The sequence below is a fragment of the Bos indicus genome, chromosome 20 (genome assembly GCF_029378745.1).
Source record: "Bos indicus isolate NIAB-ARS_2022 breed Sahiwal x Tharparkar chromosome 20, NIAB-ARS_B.indTharparkar_mat_pri_1.0, whole genome shotgun sequence".
Taxonomy (NCBI): Eukaryota; Metazoa; Chordata; class Mammalia; order Artiodactyla; family Bovidae; genus Bos; species Bos indicus.
This window is the reverse complement of record NC_091779.1, coordinates 9,291,529-9,297,528: the sequence shown is the minus strand read 5'-3', so window position 1 is coordinate 9,297,528 and position 6,000 is coordinate 9,291,529.

Sequence of the window (6,000 nt, the reverse complement as noted above, 5' to 3'; positions counted from 1 at the left end):
GACACTGACACCCGAGAGTGGTCCAGCAGACTGAGGAGACGAGCATTCTTGCTTACTCCACACACAATCTTAGGCACATTAGCCTCAGCATTTTAAGAATTGAAATGTTGAACTCTGCAGAGTTGAAGCATCCTGGAAACCAAAACACAAAGCAAGTTCTCTTACCCCTGGGTATATCAGAGGATATAGTGTCCCTTTTATAAATCCTTTATAAACCTTCCCCTAAGTCCTCGATCTACTTAAAGCCCATAATGGAATTTATTTTCAGATGCTTTTTCTAAGGATAAACCACTTTCTAAACATGTCCAGCTCAGGTCTGGAATTCTCACGTTTATGCATAATAAATACACAACCTAAGAGTTTTATTTTAAACCAAGATCCCAGTAATAAATGCCACAATCTCAGGGGGTATTGTTACCATCCTTAGTCTGGACTTCCTTGTTACCATACAGGTAATAACATCCTCAGGGCAGCCTGCAATGTAAGCGAAAAGGCCAAATCAATGGGGGAAGAAAAGGTTATTATTAAATGAAGAAGCTGTTATTTGGAATAAAAGGTGATTTTCCTAACATCACTTTGCTTGCTGAAAAGCACTTTTCTCCATGTTTTCTAAAGTAAGATTCAAAACATCATTTTCAGTTTGAAATTTCATCTTTGAAGGTTATTAACAACCTCTGAATTAAAAGAAAATCACACCACATTTTATGATTCACTGAAACCAAAGCTTGCTTGAACCCATTTCCAAACTCATCCCCCTCTCAGCCACGCAACTGGCGGCAATGGTGTCAGGTTCTGCTGACTCCGGAGAGGAAGCAGCTTCATGGAACTCAAGGCTCCTAGTTCCAGGTACAGAACCCAGAAAACAAAATCATATAAAGCACAGACAACCTAAGGGCTGGGAGAAAACATTCACACATGATGCAACCAACAAGGGATTAATTTCCAATATACAACAGTTTGTACAGCTCAGTAACAAAAATCCAAACAACCCAATAAAAAAATGGGCAGAAGTCCTGAAGAGACATTTCTCCAATACAGATGGCCAATAAGCACATGAAAAGATGTTCAACATCACTAATTAGAGAAATGAAAATAAAAACTACAGTGAGGTATCATCTCACACCACTCAGAATGGCCACCATCAGAATGTCTACAAAATAAATGCTGGAGGGGTTGTGGAGAAAAAGGAACCTTCCTATACTGTTGGTGGGGATGTAAATTGGTGTAGCCACTATGGAGAATAGGGTGGAGGCTCCTTAAAAAACTAAAGTTACCCTATTATCCCAGCAATCCCACTCCTGGACATATAACCAGGAAAAGTCAAATTCAAAAAGATATATGTACCCCAATGTTCACAGCAGTACCTACAACAGCCAAGACATGGAAGCAACCTACATGTCCACTGACAGATGAATGGATAAAGATGGGGTAAGCATACACACCGCAGAATACTGCTCAGCCATAAAAGAGAATGAAATAACGCCATCTACAGCAACATGGATGGACACAGAGATTGTCGTGTTAAGTAAGTCAGAGGACGACAAGTACTGCACGGTATCACTTATGTGTGGGATCTTTATGTGGAATCTTAAATATGATACAAGTGAACTTACTAGCAAAACAGAAACAGACGCACAGACATAGAAAACAAACTGATGGTTACCAAAGGGAAAAGAGGTAGGGGGATAAATTAGGAGTTTGGGATTAGCAGATACAAATTACTATGTATAAAATAAACAACAAGGTCCCACTGTATAGTACAGAGAACTATATTCAGTATCTTATAATGAATTAATAATGAAAAATATACATATAAATATAAAACTGAATCACTTTGCTGTACACCCAAAACTACCATGACATTGTAAATTACCATTTATCCTTGCCCATACGGACTTTTGGAGAAGGCAATGGCACCCCACTCCAGTACTCTTGCCTCGAAAATCCCATGGATGGAGGAGCCTGGAAGGCTGCAGTCCGTGGGGTCGTGAAGAGTCGGACACGACTGAGCGACTTCACTTTCACTTTTCACTTTCATGCATTGGAGAAGGAAGTGGCAACCCACTTGTGTTCTTGCCTGGAGAATCCCAGGGACGGGAGAGCCTGGTGGGCGGACGTCTATGGGGTTGCACAGAGTTGGACACGACTGAAGTGACTTAGCAGTAGCATACGGACTTTTATCTGAAGGGATAATGGCCCCACCCTCTGACACTGCATATTTTATAATCATATACAGTTAGACAAGAGACAAATAATGATTTTTCTAGCCTAAGAAACATCATTTGTAAATGAACCATTTACACAAACATTATTCTTGGGTCTCATCAATGTTACTGCAAAAATTCCTGTGGATGCCCAGGTTGCATACCTTACGGCAGGGTTTGTAAACTGGACATTACTGACATTGTGGACTGGACAGTTCTTGTTATGGTGGCTGCCCTGTGCGCTGTAAGAAGTTTAGCAGTATAGTGTTCCTAGAGTCAGTAATATGCTACCAATATTTCATTCAGAGTGAAAGAATAACTTTGATAAACTAGTTTGATTATTTGTAAAATTGACAAGATACACCCATTTGAATGCAGAGTTCCAAAGAATAGTAAGGAGAGATAAGAAAGCCCTCCTCAGTGATCAATGCAAAGAAATAGAGGAAAACATCAGAATGGGAAAGACTAGAGATCTCTTCAAGAAAATTAGAGATATTAAGGGAACATTTCATACAAAGATGGGCACAATACAGGACAGAAATGATATGGACCTAACAGAAGCAGAAGATATTAAGAGGTGGCAACAATACACAGAAGAACTACACAAAAAAGATCTTAATGACCCAGATAATCACGATGATGTGATCACTCACCTAGAGCCAGACATCCTGGAATGCGAAGCCAAGTGGGCCTTACGAAGCATCACTATGAACAAAGCTAGTGGAGGTGATGGAATTCCAGTTGAGCTATTTCAAATCCTAAAAGATGATGCTGTGAAAGTGTTGCACTCAATATCCCCAGCAAATCTGGAAAACTCAGCAGTAGCCACTGCTGAGTTTCCAGGACTGGAAAAGGTCAGTTTTCATTCCAATCCCAAAGAAAGGCAATGCCAAAGAATCTTCAAACTACCGCACAATCATACTCACCTCACACGCTAGCAAAGTAATGCTCAAAATTCTCCAAGCCAGGCTTCAACAATACATGAACTGACAACTTCAGATGTTCAAGCTGGTTTTAGAAAAGGCAGAGGGACCAGAGATCAAACTGCCAACATCCACTGGATCATTGGAAAAGAGAGTTCCAGAAAAACATCTACTTCTGCTTTACTGATTACGCCAAAGCCTTTGACTGTGTGGATCACAACAAACTGTGGAAAGTTCAAGAGATGGGAATACCAGACCACCTTACCTGCATCCTGAGAAATCTGTATGCAGGTCAAGAAGCAACAGTTAGGCATGCACATGGAACAACAGAGTGGTTCCAAATTGGGAAAGAAGTATGTCAAAGCCTTGCTTATTTAACATATGCAGAGTACATCATGCAACATGCTGGGATGGATGAAGCAAAAGCTGGAATCAAGATTGCTGGGAGAAATATCAATAACCTCAGATATGCAGATGACACCACCCTTAAGGCAGAAAGCAAAGAAGAACTAAAGAGCCTCTTGATAAAAGTGAAAGAAGAGAGTGAAAAATTTGGCTTAAAACTCAACATTCAGAAAAAACTAAGATCATGGCATCCAGTCCCATCACTTCATGGAAAACAGATGGGGAAACAATGGAAACAGTGACAGACTTAATTTTTTCGGGCTCCAAAATCACTGCAGATGGTTAGTGCAGCCATGAAAATAAAAGATGTTTGCTTCTTGGAAGAAAAGCTATGACCAACCTACATAGCATATTAAAAAGCAGAGACATTACTTTTCCAAGAAAGGTCTAGTCGAGGCTATGGTTCTTCCAGTAGTCATGTATGGATGTGAGAGTTGGACTATAAAGAAAGCTGAGCTCAGAAGAATTGATGCTTTTGAACTGTGGTGTTGGAAGACTCTTTAAAAGAGTCCCTTGGACCTCAAGGAGATCCAACCAATCCATTCTAAAGGAAATCAGTCCTGAATATTCATTGGAATGACTGATGCCAAAGCTGAAACTCTAAGACTTTGGCCACCTGATGTGAAGAACTGACTCAATAGAAAAGACCCTGATGCTGGGAAAGATTGAAGGTGGCAGAAGGGGACGACAGAGGATGAGATGGTTGGATGGCATCACCGACTTGATGGACATACATTTGAGCAAGCTCCAGGAGTTGGTGATGGACAGGGAAGCCTGGTGTACTGTAGTCCATGAGGTGGCAAAAAGTCGGACGACTGTGCGACTGAACTGAAAATCGACAACTTTCCTATATGCATATCTGATATCCACAGCCAGCCAGGAGTGATGAAGACAAAATGCAGTTTGGAGTCAAGGCAACACATCCCCAAGGAGAGGAGACGAAGGTATCTGTACCTCATTATTGTTTCTTCTTACTCAAACAATCTGCCTTTCTCTTGTATTTTTTCTTATTTTTGCTTGTGGGGATGGTAGGGAGGTGCAGGGTAGTTGTGGAATGTTCATTTCAGTCCAGTTTAAACTAACTTCTGTTGAACATCTATTTTACATGACTCCACAGGGCAGATGAGGACCATATCTGCCCCAGGACAGCATGAGCCAGACCTATGTGACTCATCAAAGCACAAGGCAGATGATGGTGATTTCCCTTCATTAGAGCTTTCCCAACTCTGGGCTTGAAGTGCTCTTCCTGTGAACACCCACAGCACTCTGTGTTTCTAATGATACTTACTAGTCTATCAAGGGCAGGGCTTTTTCAACCTCTCCCTTATTATGTCAAGCAGAAGATCCAAGATACATCAAAAGGCACTTTTGCTCAGTAAACTAACCACCATCATCCATCAAGCATGATAGGGCCTCTGTGCTGGCCTCCTCTGTTAGAATATAAGTTATCTGAGGGTAGAGTCCAATGCTGACTCATCTGTGAAGACTCCATGGCTCTCACTTATGATGCCCAGCACACAGCATGTGCCACAAACACTTGTGTGGGAAAGCCATGTCAGAACAGAGACAGACTGCCCGCTATAGTCACCAAGCCTCTATGGGGAAGGTCAGGGGTGCTAAACAGAGCAGACGGCAGAGGATCACTGCAGCTAAGATGCAGCAGAATGAAAGCCAAATCCTCAGGGTCTGATGAGCCTGCAATGAACCAGGAAGTGGAGATACCCTTTTAAGAAGTCTGAAGACAAAAGGAAGGAGAATGACAGGGTGGTAGCTTTGACTGATGGCAGGATAATGGCTTTTTAGTTTTTGGAAGGGAAGGAAATCCTGGATAAGACTGTAGACTTGCGGAAATAAGGGAGCTGTGAGGTTGTACTGTGTGACCTATGTCTTCTTGATAAAGTAGGAGGCAAGAACATCTGCTCACAGTTCTGGTGGGGCAAGGGTCTGGGGTTTAAGCAGACCCAGTTGAAAAGCTATTGAGGTAAAAATGAGAGTTAGTAAGAGAAATGAAAAGACTACTGAGCTGAGAGGACATCTGTAAACCTGTAGAGAAACCAGTCAGGTTGATTTCACAACTTTGTATACCAAACTCAGTAGGTCAGAAGCAGACAGAAAACAAACAGTGTGTGTCAGTCTCCTGTGGCTGTTGTAACAAAAGACTAAAGACTGAGTGACTTAACAGAACAGTACTGGGGGCTTGAAGTCCAACAGCAACGTGACGCTAGGGCCCCGCTCTGACAGCTCCGGAACACGAGCCTTCCTCGCCGCTTCCGGCTTCTGGCGTTGGCCTGTCATCCTCGGCTTGTGGGTGCACCACTCCTTTCATGTCGCCATCCTCTCCCTGGGAGTCTTTACCCGGCCTTCCTTCTATCTTTTGTCCAAAATTCTTTTTATAATTTTAACTTGAATATCTTTGTAAAGACCCTATTTCTAATTAAGGTTAGTTTCTAAGGCACTCGGGTCAGGGT